At 44.7% G+C, this 16,943-nt stretch overlaps 1 pseudogene; it reads right to left on the bottom strand.

The window, feature by feature from the left end:
• The window catches only part of LOC136509504 (putative disease resistance RPP13-like protein 2), a 35,401-nt pseudogene extending 26,571 nt beyond the window's left edge, over positions 1–8,830 (bottom strand).
• Positions 8,831–16,943: the final 8,113 nt, after the last annotated feature.

The raw sequence follows: 16,943 nt of genomic DNA, 5'->3' as shown, positions 1-16,943 counted from the left end.
AAGCACCACCTATGAATAAATTAATGAAGGACTCTCCGAAAATCCTTTTTAGTAGCGATGGGCTGCCTTTAAGAACCCATGTGTTGGCACAAAAGTTGAGTACGCATCAATGTATGGATATATCAGAACCGATGAACTCATGGCTCTTCCTGTAGAAACTGAACCCTCCTTTTTTTTATGAAACTAGACTATTCAATTTTCACTTATAATCGTAAAAACCTGCGAACAATTACCCTGAAAGGGACTACGTTGTGGCTACCACAACTAGGGCTGGTCTAGGGTCAATAGTATTGCCACCTAGAACACCTGAAGTCGTCTTTGAGATAACTAGCATGTATATCTCTTCATGTTCCAAAATAGAGAATGGGTTTAGTTGCTTAAATTCAAAAGGTTAATCAAAGAATTTTGTTATCTAGTTATTAGCTAAAAATTATTAAAATACAAAACAAGTTTGATTCATTTTAGTTTATAATCATTTTTGTATCTATTTTTGTTAATTTTGTATTTCTTTTTGTTAAAATAAAAGAGCTCTCTTGTTTCATAGTTGATTGATTGAATTCCAAATAAAACCTATATTTATAGGAAATTCTCAAATATTGCTTACTTTTTTTTGACAAATATTGCTTACTTCATATAAAAGGAAATCCTAATGACTAGAATTCTCTAAGTTTTAGAATGTCTTGTTTAAGAGACTAAGTATTTTTTATCGGAATTTAATTATGGAATAGCCTTCTAAACTTAATTAACTATTTGAATTATTCTCTATAGGCCCCTCTTAGATCTTCTTTCTCCAATCTTTGATTAGGGAATGAAGGGGTTATTCACGACTACTAGCAGTTTCATTATGCACTAGCTCATGATCTTCATATCGATCTATTATCCACCTCTGCGTCTATTATTTCTTAGCTAAATAAGTGGAAGATCCATCCAATATAATGTAGTTATATCATGGACTCAAAAAATGGATGTGAATGTGACTAAAATACACAATCTTCACATGTATCACTTTTCATGATACCTTAACCTAAAAGGTGGAATAGCGATTTTTGAACCATTTCCTATAAGAGAATGACTTCCATTACTTTCAGAAATGGATTCTATATCAATAGGAACCATACCTTATCCAACTAGGAAAGAAAATCGACCATGTAACCCTACCCCCAAACTATATAAGGCATGTAGGGTCCCTAGGTTAGGACAGAGCCAATAGAGGCTAGAAAACATCCACATCTACATAAAAAAACAAGCAATATAAACCACCAAACACGAGACATATATATGGTATTAACTCATTCTGAGGGCCCCAACCCATCTAAATTTGTGTCTTTTGTGTTACTATCTAGCTCTAGATCCAAAGCATATATAACCCCACCTAATAATTATTGGGCATACCCTCATGTTCATTATTACTGGTAATAAACAACTTTCATGGTAGGAAAACAAGGTACATGTAGGTAGTTTGGCTATTAGTCGCGTTATACAAAAGATATCCCTAGACAAGGAAACATTCCTAAATATTTTGAAAAGTATGATCCAAACTTTTTCACTTGGGACTCTGTGTATAACATATCTCCCCTTAACCCAACTATAAAAGCATTAGGTGGGGTACATTACAGGGGAGGTCAAACTTAGATTGCAAAAAAGACTAGGAGCTAGCCGATAAGACACCATATCATATCCAAATCAAGAACCTTTGTCACACCCAATTTTAAGGATAAAATTGAATGCATAAAACTCATGTGTGCCCAGGGATCAGTCACACACATAAGTTGACAAATTACATAAAGTATCATCACGGTGTATCTTACATCACGATTAATACCAGCACATAGTCTTACACAACACAGCGGAAAATAAAAAGGTAGCTCTCTTATGGTAGCTCCAACATAGGGATGGTCAACTGGTTGACCACAAGCCTAAAAGTCCTCTGGAAACTCCTCATATCCATTGACATATGTTACCCATTCGGGATTTTTATCCAAATATTGAAAGTAAACAAGTGTAAGTACTTCCCGTACTTAACAAGATAACATGGGGTTATGAAAGCTCAAAAAGGGTGACTCTGGTTTACTGTGGTTAGCACTTTTAGTAAGTCAAGATTTTATTATCAACTATTATCAAGTTGTGCTTAAGCTCCAATTAAACCCACATGATCAGATATCAGAAACAATTGAATCATATTATCATCGTAGAAACATCATAAATGAACATCAATAAGTAACCATTTATTCTGTGAGTTTTCCGGGCCGCTCGTGACCGTGAGCACGGCTGTTATAACTGTTTGTAACACTCTGTAAGAGGTTGTGCACATTCACCGTGAGTCGTGATTCCCCTATGCCCGGGTTAATTACTCCCATAACACTGCCAAAGTGAGTGGGCGGGGTACACTATGAAGCCATTTCATAGGTTTCCCTAACAAGTTAGGGCCGCTAGGTTTCCTCGGCAGGCAGATGTAGGAACCCCCTTTCCTATGGCACATCTCCATCGTGGCTATACACATAAGAATAGAGGCAGCCCTATACCCAACATGGCAAGCCCCTTTTGCGCCATAAAGGTAACCTCTAACAAGCTAGAAAAGTCCTATTACTGAGCTAAAGTCAGAGCCATGTGACTCTCACGGTTGCACTATCAATCCCAGCTTTTGCCGACAGATAAGTCCTTATGGAGGGCCAAGAGCATCATGATCAAAAGTCATTTGCTCCTTCGCCCTATAATTCAGTTGTTTAAAAGCAAATTTTACATTTTCGTTCTTTAGAACCTTTAGTCATTATGTAGATTATGTACAGTTACATTGAGCGCTAGGAAACTACCCATATGCATATAACCCATAGGAGACAAGGAAACAGGATTCTCAATCACTAGGATGTCCTTACGGGTATCAAAATTAGACACATGCAAATGAGAATTAATAAATGGTGAATAGGACATCAAGGTAGATCCCACGCTATACTTGCCTTGGTTAACAAACTCCTGCTGGTCCTGCTGGTCGTCAAAGAACTCTTGGTCTCCAACGTTCTCCTCACCGTCTGAACTCGACCAACAAAGCAACATACAAGCATTCCAAAGGCATTCATGCAAAGCAAACAAACCTATAGTTAGAATAGTACACCAGCAGTATAGAAACCAGATAAAATGTTTATGAAAAGATTCTTTGTCTCGTTACGATCACGTCAACGCGAAGACCACAAAAAACAGAGCTAAAACACGAAAGTTATGACTTAGACGGGGTTTCCTATAGCAATTTATTTAATTAAATCTAACCTCAAAATTTAAATGTTGCAAACATGTTTGACAGTGGTATTAACATGTAGAGATCTTTATTACGAATCTAACGCAGTTTGAACGGGTCGATTCGGAGCTAAAACGATGATTTTATAAGCAAAACAATGCAGTGGCATTTCTGTAAATAGAATGAACTATTTTTGAATTTAAATAAATCAAATCTGGGATATTTAAACCGGCCGAGGACTGCGGGTTTAATTAGGCAAAACTTGGGGGTCTCTTTAGCAAAAAGACCCACGAAGGGGTATTGGCCATCCTGGGCCATTGGATCATGGATGGACGGCTTAGATTAGAGCTGAGGGGGAGAGAGAGAAGGCCGGTGGCCGGAACAGGGCTCCGGCAGGCGGGGCACCATGGCCGACGATGAGGAACTCGCCGGCGCACTCGGTTCGGGGTCTACGGGCCACGGTTCAACGAACCGAGGGCACCGAGGGAGAGAGAAGGTGTAGGTGACCTCGCCCAGGCCGAGAATGCGGCCGGAGGACACTGTCGGCGGGGTGGTCGCCATGGCCGGCGACACGGAGGTCCCCGGCGCACGTGGCTAGGACCCTAGAGGCCATGATTTATGAAATTGAAGGCACTGGGAGAAAGAGGGGGGTCAAGGTGGAGATCCTTACAGCGTCAATCGAGGCGAGGATAAACCGGAGACGACGAACGGCGGGGAATGGCGGCTCGGGGACGGCGGACCGCGTGAAGGAACGGACATCGGCGGTTGCAGTTTCTGTGCGCTCGGGCGAGTGCGAGAGTGGAGCAGTGGAGATAGCAGGGAGGGCGGCGACGGGCTCAGCTCCTTTAAATGTTGTAAACATGTTTGACAGTGGTATAGATAGGAATTTATTTAATTAAATCTAACCTCAAAATTTAAATGTTGCAAACATGTTTGACAGTGGTATTAACATGTAGAGATCTTTATTACGAATCTAACGCAGTTTGAACGGGTCGATTCAGAGCTAAAACAACGATTTTATAAGCAAAACAATGCAGTGGCATTTCTATAAATAGAATGAACTATTTTTGAATTTAAATAAATCAAATCTAGGATATTTAAACCGGTCGAGGACTGCGGGTTCAATTAGGCAAAACTTGGGGGTCTCTTTAGCAAAAGGACCCGCGAAGGGGTATTGGCCACCCTGGGCCATTGGATCATGGATGGACGGCTTAGATTAGAGCTGAGGGGGAGAGAGAGAAGGCCGGTGGCCGAAACAGGGCTCCGGTAGGCGGGGCACCATGGCCGACGATGAGGAACTCGCCGGCGCACTCGGTTCGGGGTCTACGGGCCACGGTTCGATGAACCGAGGGCACCGGGGGAGAGAGGAGGTGCAGGTGACCTCGCCCAGGCTGAGAATGCGGCCGGAGGACACTGTCGGTGGGGTGGTCGCCATGGCCAGCGACGCGGAGGTCCCCGGCGCACGCGGCTAGGGCCCTAGGGGCCATGATTTATGAAATTAAAGGCACTGGGAGAAAGAGGGGGTCAAGGCGGAGATCCTTATAGCGTCAAACAAGACGAGGACGAACCGGAGACGACGAATGGCGGGGAATGGCGGCTCGGATACGGTGGACCGCGCGAAGGAACGGACACCGGCGGTTGCAGCTTCCGTGCGCTCAGGCGAGTGCGAGAGTGGAGCGGGGGAGACAGCAGGGAGGGCAGCGACGAGCTCGGCTCCTTTAAATGTTGCAAACATGTTTGATAGTGGTATAGACAGGAATTTATTTAATTAAATCTAACCTCAAAATTTAAATGTTGCAAACAAGTTTGATAGTGGTATTAACATGTAGAGATCTTTATTACGAATCTAACGCAGTTTGAACGGGTCGATTCAGAGCTAAAACGATGATTTTATAAGCAAAACAATGCAGTGGCATTTCTGTAAATAGAATGAACTAATTTTGAATTTAAATAAATCAAATCTGGGATATTTAAACCGGCCGAGGACTGTGGGTTCAATTAGGCAATACTTGGGGGTCTCTTTAGCAAAAAGACCCGCGAAGGGGTATTGGCCACCCTGGGCCATTGGATCATGGATGGACGGCTTAGATTAGAGCTGAGGGGGGGGGGGGAGAGAGAAGGCCGGTGGCCAGAACAGGGCTCCGGCAGGCGGGGCACCATGGCCGGCGACGAGGAACTCACCGGCGCACTCGGTTCAGGGTCTACGGGCCATGGTTCGACGAACCGAGGGCACCGGGGGGGAGAGGAGGTGCAGGTGACCTCGCCCAGGCCGAGAATGCGGCTGGAGGACACTGTCGGTGGGGTGGTCGCCATGGCCGACGACGCGGAGGTCCCCGGCGCACGTGTCTAGGGTCCTGGAGGCCATGATTTATGAAATTGAAGGCACTGGGAGAAAGAGGGGGTCAAGGCGGAGATCCTTACAGCGTCAATCGAGGTGATGACGAACCGGAGACGACGAACGGCAAGGAATGGCGGCTCGGGGACGGCGGACCGCGCGAAGGAACGGACACCGGCGGTTGCAGCTTCCGTGCGCTCGGGCGAGTGCGGGAGTGGAGCGGGGGAGACAGCAGGGAGGGCGGCGAGGGCTCGGCTCCTTTATAAAGGCCGGGGCGCCGGGGAAGATGCTCCCACGACGCGAAGTGGGCGCGGCGGCGGTTGCGGCTTGACCTGGCGCGGGGCGCAGGAGGTGGGTGACGGCGCCGACAAGCGGGCCCAGGCCGTCAGCGGCAAAGCAGGAGGGGGAGGCGCGGCGGCAACGATTGCCTGCCCTGATTGGGCCGGCCCAGGAAGGAAACGGGAGGGGGGAAAGAAGGGAGGCGAGCGGGCTGGCGGGGGAAATGGGCCAGCAGGCCGAAAATGAGGAAGGGAGGGGGAGGGAAAATAATTTCCTTTTCTTTTTCCAAATCAAATTTCCAATTTCATTTCCAAATGATTTTTGAATCCTTTTGAGTTTAAATCAAAACCACTCAACATATTAAATACAATGCTACAGCATGAGTGCATCAACATGTATATATCCTTATGATTGATTTTAATTTCACAAAAATTATTATTTTCCTATATTTGAATGCACACATAATAACATAGATAAATCAAATTTAACTATTTTAAAAGAATGCAAATTTTAGGGTGTTACAACCTTCTTACTACACAGTTAGGAGTTTAGATGAGATCATATGATTAGCTAGATCTAAAACATATATGTTGCAATAATCTGCTTTTGATATAATGAAAAAAATTACTAGATGCGGGGATATTACCACCTGGGAACCCTAAATATATCACTATCATGAATTAATAATAAAAATAATTTGCATTGTAAACTTTTTAATCATTGACACTTTCTAAGACTTGAAATCTTATATTTGAAACCTAAGAATCATATTTTTGAATTCTTGAAGTTTCAACTTTAAAATGAACTAAAACAATCAGTCTAATATTTCTGAAACTTGAATCATGTTAAAGTTCTCAAAGCTCTTATTAATGTTCTAAAAGTATAGTGAAGTCTTTACTTTATAAGAAAACTATTGCTGCACCACCAGTTACAATGGTGACATTGCTCGTAATACTCTCCTCCCCACACGACATACCACAATCGCATACCCACGAATGCTCCTATCACATGCCTACAAATGAACTCCTAAAACCATTCAATTTCAACCATAGTGGCTAAGTCACACCCTCACAACTCAACCACCACACAAAAATTAGTTTGTTACCACCTAAGGGAAAGTACATTGGTGATTGGTTGTAAGGAGTCTTATATATATGTTGTCTCATCCAATACCACATTTGATTTTGGATGATGTGGATGAGAGACGACGGGAGGGGGGGGGGGTGAGGGAAAGAGGCGGTTGTTTGGAATTAACACAAGACAACCTAAAGACTACACATTATATGAGTTGCCTGTTAAATCGTCTCAAGACTATGTGGCACAACATCATACCGACTATAAGATGATACCAATGTACTTAAGAGAATATATTGGAGACATAACCCACCAGAAGAGTAAGATCCTCCATTGGTACTCACCGGGGGAACTATGGTGTGTGTTTCCTTAGATAGGAATTTATGCTCAATTTAATCAAACGAGATTTTTTATCTATCTATCCCATTGACCAGGACAACATAATTAATGTGCCCTATCAATCAAGTAAGGCACAAAATTATTCTGAAATGTAAGTGAATGTGGTATTCGCCCATTTCATTCCTCAATTTTTTACTAAAAAAAGAAAGAGGACGGAAGTTGGAAGGCAAATAATTCATCTCTATTGGATTATTTGTAGAAAAGAAATCTATAGAATAGTGATCTTGTCACATAAGTAGTGATTTCTTACTCCCTACCATAGGAATGACACAAGTGAAATCAGCTATAGAATATAGTTAAGTACAAAAGGTAATCTGTCTACTTACAACTTTCTATGAGTGTAACGTATAGATGTTGAGGTAGAAGGTTTCCATGTCACATCTGTCTTCTTATTGGAATCCTCTATCTTGTATTTTTCTTTGTTTTCAATGATGCCATCAAGCCTCATGTTGATGGCTCTAAGTTTTGTAGATAGGCCACGTCTCATCCGTACTTGAGTTGTGAATGTTTCAAGACATATCATACTAGGACGAGCCCAACCTTGGGTACCTTCAGAATGCATATATGAGCATATTATAAACTAGAGAAGATTTTTGTGAACCTATGTGGAGCTGGAGCAAATATAAAAGAAGCTCTGTTCATAACAAAAAAATGTAGAGATATTACAAGGGAAAATGGTATATTATTTCAGATTTGCTCCACATCAATTGTCTGATCTGTTGCAACCATTCGGCCATCATTTTTTTTTACAAAACTGGAGGGGTGGGGGCCTCTACAGGAATTTATTAACAGCATAAAAAGGAACAGTGTGCAAGGTAAAGAACTAAGAAACAAAGAAAGAAGGCCATCAATTTTGTGGATTGTAGGATCATGAACAGACTGCTCTATATGATTGTCTAGTGTAATTGTTAGATATGCATAGCCCTTTCATGTTAATTAGAGAGGCTGTCTTCTAGAATTGTTTTTGTGGTAGTGTATCGCCAATCTATTACTTCCTCCGTTCCAAATTATAAGACATTTTGACTGCATAGAGAAAGCTCTGTAGTATTTAGGGAAGCTAGCTAAAACGTCTTATATTTGGAACGGAGGAAGTATTTCACGACCTTGATGGGGACTAACATACTTGCATTGGGGTTGGGGGAGTACTATCTCCGTCATCCAAAGTCGTAGTTGTTCTTGGCGAAACTTGTTGGTATACTACTTAAAGCTGTGTGCTGCGGATCGACGACTATAAAGGTGGGTGGGTATATACCTGGACAGACATGGAGATGGTAATGATCGAGGGCGTCCTCGGCGTCGAAGACGTCGCCCCGCGTCTGCAGCGTCCAGACCCTGGTGACTTCGTGGGTGACGGCACGGCGTCTGGTGTCGGCCTCGCGGAGGAAGGCCTGCAGCCACATGAGCTTGTCCCGGAGCCGGTGGATGTCGGCGTTCACCCCGACCAGCGCCCGGGCCTCGCCGACGGCCACCTCCTGCAGCCTCCCAACCAGAGGCCCGATGATCGCCTCCGCCATCTCCTTCCAAGCTAGCTGCTTGCTACGCGCTGCTGGGAACGTACGTGAATGCTTGATCGGTGGCGTGCATTCACGTAGACATTTGTGTTTGTGTGTGTAGACGATATGCACCACACGCGCTACGGTGGTGTGCATGCGTGGAAACAACTAAATGCTTAATCGCGCTTTGAGTCGCTGCTCAGATAGGGATTGATTTGATTCTTGTCGCCATCTGCATGCATGCATTGCTAATCGGAGGTGAAAGAGCGGCAAAGCTTGCCGATGATACCTTTCTTTGCTTGTTTTTGATGCGCTAGTGTGCTTTTCCGTCCGACATATGTGCGTGCACAGCCGGGCTCCTACATGCAGCTAGCGTAACCAATAAGGATGCATCTAGCTAGCTAGCTAGCTGGAATCACCTTTTGGAATCGCTTGATGTGTCATTGCTAATACTGCAGGTATATGTCATGTGCTACCTCGACCGGCCTCTCAAAAAACTAGTTCTCTGGTCATGTGTTGCTACGGACAAAGCAAATACATATATATATATATATATATATATATATATAGACACACACACACACACACGATCTCCATTAGCCACGTTCAGATGGTGATGTATTTAGTTTGTACTCTCCCTCTATCACTACTGGAATCTCGTTTTTTTCTGTGTGTGCGAAAACACACAGAAAAAATGCAAATACTGTCAGAAAAATACACACAGAAATATAATGACAGAAAAATCGATTTTTTTCTGTGGGTTCACCATCAGAAACAATTTTTCTGTGGGTCTCACACGCACAGAAAAATTGTGTTCGCCCAGATTAAAACTAATTTTTTTGTGTGTTAATCCACACAGAAAAAAGAAATAAACGCACAGAAAAACACATGTTTTTTCTGTCGGTCTAGGTGAACTCATAGAAAAATTCATTTCGCCCAGATTAAAAATAATATTTCTGTGTAGCCGGCCTCACAGAAAAAAAGAGTTAAACACACAAAAAAAATTATTTTAAAACAGTAGCAACAACATATTAAAATATATATTTTTCACACAGTAATTTATGTGCATGACCAACAAGGTTTCATTCAAATAATACACAAATTAGTAGTTCATCATGAATGGAGTCTAACACTTATGTCAAAAATAGAATCAGTCTGATCTATCAGCACATATATCATATATACAGATATGATATCCGGTCATCTACATGTTCAACATGAATACTCTAGAACCCTGTATCATAGCAGCTGTTTGTTCTGTTGGGGTAATCATTAGCAGACTAGAACTAGATCCTGTGCCATTTGCGACAACGGCACCATCAAATCGTTGCCTAAGTTGAATGGCATGTTCAGCCTCTGCTCGAGCAACCTGTTATGGCAATCAGATAAGGGATTACCAATAATGTCATAAGACAGCTAAAAGATTATTACACCATAAATAAATTTCAGAAAAAAAAGAAAGGAGCTAATTGAGAAGCAGCGACTGGAATCAAGACATGCATGTCGGCATCACCCAAGGCACAAAACAGAGAAATGCAAAGGCCAGACTAGAAGGATGTGAAGACCACTCTGAAAGGTGATCAAACATCTCAAGTTGCTATGGAAGCAGTCTAGGTGGGCTTTTTCAATATAACAGGCTTAATCTCAAGGTGCTAAGAAAGAACTCTAGGTGGGTTTTCTCAACATAACAGACTTAAGTTGTAATCAATAAGTAAATAGTTCAAGTGAGCAGTGGAATTAATAATTAGTTTTAAGTGAACATGGGTTTGGCCAGGTAGGAATCAGAACTGGCAAGAGGCCTACTTGTGCCATAAAGGTGCTAGATGGCTCAGACAACACACATGCTCATGGCTTACTAGTGCAGGTGCCATTTATGAAAACAAGAATTCAGTTGGGAATGAACGGATTAGGTCCCTCTACTTGAAGTTCTACACATATCCTCTAATAGTACCCACTTTCATAGCTGTGGACGGACATGATTGCAAGGAACAATAACAGATGAAAAGCCATCATGCAATAGGGCATAAAGAATAGTTCTTACTTGCAACTGGCTGCGAAGAATTTCTGACTTTGACTCATGTTATAGAAATAGGAAAGACAATTTCGAAAAGCATGAGTCATATGTAACTGAGATGGAACATTTGGAAGACAATGAAAGTGTGCATAAGACCTGTTCAATGAGAGCTTCTTTTAATTGATTTATCAGCGATATTTAGGGGATTTCATGCTAGCTGTTTTATCTCAAAAGTTATCAACATGTTGCTAAAAAACATTTAAGCACTTGTTCTAATTCGAGATACATGTTTTGTGCTGTAAACACAAGCAACCTTAATACTCTTTGAGAAAGCATAGAACACAGATTAGAACTTAGGGCAAAACCAAAATGTCACTGTGATACAGGAGGTAGTATTTGCTAAGTTCCTCCAGACTTCAGTAGAAAAAAAGCCATCCTACATATCCCATAGTTGTAACTTGTCATTGGAAAGTATGAAATTTGTTTAGCCAAAGCCCCTGCAGGTAACTAGGCGTTCAGATAACATTTTGTTAATACTCAACTGGTTAAATACGCAACAGGTAAGAAACAAACACTAACTTTACTTTTTCGTACCACACATTGCAAGTGGATGGGCATGTAAATGGATAACACATAAATTCAGTACAAAATGTAGATACAAAGAACTAAATGACTGAGAGGATACATATGTTGGCTTTAATTGTGCGTTTAGAATACGTCGGCATAATGTTTCAAGCCATCGATAAGGTTTACCTGATGCACATACAAGGTTACAAGATGTCCTTCCAGTCAAAATGCTTTACACTACTAGCCTACTAGTAAGGAAAGATCAAGGAAAAAAGAAAGAAAAATATTGCTAACATAACATACATTGAAATCAATAGGAGGCTGCTGATGTGATTTCCCCATATTCTTAGAAGGGCTGCTGATGTGATTTCCCCAGATGCAAATTAAACCACAAAGATTTTTTATATAAACCTAAACCTGTTTCTATGTGTAAGTAGCTAGCCTTCTAGATTTTTCAATACAACCTTGAGAGACATCTCATCAAGCAATTTACACCGCACTACATCTTACAGTCTCCATGCAGTGCAGATATTTGTGTCAATATAGATATAGCAATGTTGAGAAAAAACAAGGACATATAGAGAAGCTGCAGGTGAAGAAAAATGAGGAATTGACCAAGATTGTAGCATCACTTAAAATTAGTTTGCTATTGAGTGCGTGTGAATCCAATCTATGGGTACAGAAGTGCTAGTTATTAGTAAGAATACAGAACAGCTGTAACTAAGTTGACAAAAAGTGAGATTGTGTCTACAATGGATGCAAGGTAAAACAGATAGGATCAACCATGGCTACTAACTTCCTTTGTCTAGAGTCATATAGGAAGTAGAAGCAAATGGATAGAACACTACATGCATTCGAAATTCCAGAATAGCACAAATTTGTTACACAAGCTATGGAGTGCATAGACAATGTTGGCCCAGCTACAACCAGTGTTTTCCTGCTAGATTGAAGCTATTGAACTCCTACTACTCCTGATGACTAATACACTGAAAGGAGATGCAGGTACTGGTTTCAGCGGATTGATGACAAACTTGTTGTCCAGACTCAATAGCAGCTATCTGCCAACCAGTCAGAGGAACCACACACGCTGCATTACAGCTGAACTGAGAAACCAAGGCAGCTGAACTCTGGCCGGGGAAGAAGAAGGGGGAGGGGAGGGGCGCTGGCGGGGGAGAAGAAGGGGGAGGGGAGGGCCGCCGCCACCACCACGCCCCGCCGTCGGCCACCATCACCACCACCGCAGCCACCGGTCGGATCCGGGAGAGGGAGGGCCGAATCTGGCCAAGTGAAGAAGGGGGAGGGGAGGGGCACCCACCGGGGAAGAAGAAGGGGAGGGGAGGGGTGCCAGCGGGGGAGAAGAAGGGGGAGGGGAGGGCCACCGCCACCACCACGCCCCGCCGTCGGCCACCATCACCACCACCGCAGCCACCGGTCGGATCCGAGAGAGGGAGGGCCGGATCCGGCCGGGTGAAGAAGGGGGAGGGGAGGGGCACCCGCCGGGGAAGAAGAAGGGGAGGGGAGGGGTGCCAGCGGGGGAGAAGAAGGGGGAGGGGAGGGCCACTGCCACCACCATGCCCCGCCGCCGGCCACCACCACCACCACCGTAGCCACCGGCCAGATCCAGGAGAGGGAGGGCCGAATCTGGCTGGGTGAAGAAGGGGGAGGGGAGGGGCACCCGCCGGGGAAGAAGAAGGGGGAGGGGAGGGGCGTCCGCAGGGGAAGAAGAAGGGAGAGGGGAGGGGCGCCAGGCGGGGGAGAAGAAAGGGGAGGGGAGCGCCGCCACCACCACCACGCCCCGCCGCCGGCCACCACCATCGCAGCCACCGGCCGGATCTAGGAGGGGGAGGGCCGGATCCGGCCGGGTGAAGAAGGGGGAGGGGAGGGGCACCCGCCGGGGAAGAAGAAGGGGGAGGGGAGGGGCGCCCGCCGGGGAAGAAGAAGGGGGAGGGGAGGGGCGCCGACGGGGGAGAAGAAGGGGGAGGGGAGGGCCGCCCCCACCACCATGCCCCGCCACCGGCCACCACCACCTCCACCGTAGCCACCGGCCAGATCTGGGAGAGGGAGGGCCGAATCCGGCCAGGTGAAGAAGGGGGAGGGGAGGGGCACCCGCTGGGGAAGAAGAAGGGGGGAGGGGCGCCGGTAGGGGAGAAGAAGGGGGAGGGCACGGATCTGCTCGGTCGTCGGTGGCGGCGACGGGTCCAGATGCAGCCCCGCCTCGTCCTCGCGCCACTGGTGAGGGAGGGAGAGTAGAACCGTCGGAGTTGATGATGATGCGCGCGGCCGCTGGCATGGAGGTGATGGCGTCGGATCCAGCCGCCTGGAGGCGCGCCCACCATGGATTTGGCCGGATTCGGGGGTGAAGGAGAGGGGTCGCACCCGCCGCATCGATGAAGATGGAGAGGGAGGAGGGGAGGAGCGGTGGCGCTGCTCGGGTAGGGGAGGAGGGGCGGTGCTGCTCAGGGAGGGGAGGAGCCCCCGCACTGAGTCGCAGAGGGAGGGGTGCGGCGCTAAGTCCGAGGCACTAAAAGGAGAGAGTGAGGGAGGGGGCACGGTCTAGTGCGTGCATGAGAGGGTGTTTGGGGGCACGGCGGCCGGCGGGTTAGGGTTAGGATTTTTCTCTGTGTGCACATATTTTTTTCTGTGCATTTTTAAAGAACCGACAGAATAAATTGGATTTTTCTGTGAGTCCTGATTTTTTCCGTGTGTGTATTGTGATGCACAGAAAAATCATTCTGTGGGTTTTCGTATTTTTCTATCGGGATATTTTGGAACCGACAGAAAAATCGTAATTTTTCTGTGTGTATCGAAAAAAACGCACAGAAAAAATCATCACCCACAGAACAATTCGAGTTTCCAGTAGTGTATCCTAAAATATAAAGAATCAAGAGTTCAAAATTTATACCAAATTATAAAGAATTTTAGATGAACAAACACTCTAAAAGGCAACACTCACATGCATACCTACCATTAGTGTCTATCACACCAACCTAAACATATGGTAATCAGTGAGGGTTTATGCGTCATTTGTCTTACCATATAATATGCCCTCAAATTACTTAGATACCTTTTACATTTCTGGATGGAGGGAGCAGCAAAGGAGCTTTGTAAAACAATTACCTATTTTGATTTTTAGTAAAAAAAAAGGAAAAAAATGCCTTCCAATAAATTTGTAAAACAACTCCCCAAAGATAAGAAATGACTAGATCTTGCATGTAACTCATAACTATGTGTGTTCTCTCCGCATTGTGTATACGGCCTATAGGTTCCGGTTTTCTGTTTTATCCCATGGTTTTTTTCTTTATCCTGCGTGGGTGGCTCATGTAGACGGAGAGACGGTGGCATGACTGTTGGCAACGATTACTGTTGTGAGACACGGGTCATCTCTTGTCCTTGAGGGTCCTTGTCACACCCGGTTTTATAAAACAAAACCGAATGCACATCACATGTACGCCAGGATCTTTTTATTCATACATGCGACGACAAAAGTGATACATTGCACTGTTTAATACAAAAGCGATTACATATTACAATAATGACCAGAGGCTCTAAACACAAAATTACATCAGAGTTCTAGTAGAGCAGAGTCTCCATCCCCGCAGGCAGCCGACCGGGGTACACCAGCCTAGCATCAACACCGTCTTCAGGAAACACCATCTTCTAGTCCGAACATCTGGGTGGGGTAGCAAAGGGGACAAAGAGAAGGGTGAGTACATCGAAATGCACTCCGCAAGTGTGGGCAAATATGACATGAGGCTTATAACTAGGATAGGCTTACAAAGGTTGACACCAGCACCTAAGCAACACACCTATTACCTTAAATCTTAAGCACCTATTTAACTAGGTGAGATCTTCCTTCTCCTCAGAGAACCACTCAAACCAACACTCGGATTCCATCCGAGCCAACCAACACTTGGATTCCATCCAAGCCAAGCACACTTAGATTCCATCCAAGTCTCCCAACTAAACCAGAGCCATCTAATCAAGAAGAAGTCCAGGCCGCTCTTGACCATGAGCACAACTGATATATCAGTTTTACACTCTGTAGAGGTTGCACATCTTTACCCACGAGTCGTGTTTTCTCCATCACGATAAACATTGCCTAGGTGCTTAGCGGGGTCACACTACAAGGCCTTTATGAAGCCCCTCCAAGTCTGTTTTACACCTTCACTAATGTTTCTACAGCCAACAGTGGGTACCAACACCACTGTAGAAGCCCCCTCTTGTGCCACACAAACCGACCCGATGTAGCATAACTTGGAGGAAACTAATTAATTAGCTAGGTCGAACCATATTGACCTCATGGCTATGCTGTTAAGCCAGGTTACAGGCTTCGAGAACCAGTCCTTAGAATCCAAGCAGGAATGAGCACAAACCCATTCCACCAGTTCTAACATCCACCAGAAAAACATTTACTAATATCCAACATCATACCACCATCAAGACCAGCCATCCTGGTGGATTCCTAGTCGCCATGTTGCTAAAAAGATTACCAACCCAAGTTGCATAAATCATTAGTCAATATTACATAATAACCTTCCCAACCCAAGACTGCAAGCTAAGCATGACACTACCCATCCAAACCGGGTTTCAAGGATGATATTGCAAATCTAGTAAATCGTAACATGCGATTCAAAATTAGACTCAGCATGCAGCTAATGGTCTAACTACTCTAACTCAAAGTAAAATAAAGTAGGTGCAAGTATGGTCAAGGACACTTGTTTTAGGCTTAGAAACGCATAACAACTCGAACTCTTGGTCTTCAGGATCCACCGATGACTTCTCTTCCACTCGCAGCAAACTTCGGGCGCATAGACATACAAATAAACATATGCAAATAAATAAAAACAGTACACCAAACATGATAAACAACTTAAGAAAAGGTTACTTACGCGTAGGTCTTGTTTCTACGATCGCGTGAGCGCAAAAACCACTGGAAACGGAGTTCAGAAGGAGAAGATATGAAAACAGAGTTCGCAAAAACCACTGAAAACAGAGCCTGCCATGCCAAAAGTGGCGGGAAGGTGGGCCATCTGATGTCCAAAAAGCACGAACACACGGTGTCCTCCCCACAGATGGCGCCAACTGTCGGTGCAAAATGTGTCCGACAAGTAAATATTTATAGTTTTGCCGTGCGTTAAGATGAGATGTGGCCTTGCACACAATGACACGATTTATACTGGTTCAGGCAATGGGCCCTACGTCCAGTTTGGGGTCGGTCGGTGACTATATTCCTGAGCCCAAGTGCTCAAAGTTTGCTGTGGGGTTACAAACGAGTGAGGAATGAGAATGGGGGTGTTCGAGGCCCGTTCGGACTTTGGTCCGAGTGGAAAAGAGCGACAGGGGCTCAAACATATGCTAAGTGCTAAAGAGACAGAGCAACATGTGTGTGTCTCTATGTGTCCGAGCTTGTGAGCTGTTGAGACTGTGTTCTGCTCCTCAGATGCCTCAGATCTCAGATCCCTATCCCATAGAGAGTCCATCCCCTTTTATAGTTTAAGGAGATGGCGTTACAAGTCAGAGAGAGAGAGAGAGAGTGTGTACGGGCGCTGCCTA

This window comes from Miscanthus floridulus, chromosome 15 (assembly GCF_019320115.1).
Source record: "Miscanthus floridulus cultivar M001 chromosome 15, ASM1932011v1, whole genome shotgun sequence".
Taxonomy (NCBI): Eukaryota; Viridiplantae; Streptophyta; class Magnoliopsida; order Poales; family Poaceae; genus Miscanthus; species Miscanthus floridulus.
The sequence above is the reverse complement of the archived record's forward strand: the minus strand, read 5'-3'. Positions and strand labels throughout refer to the sequence as shown.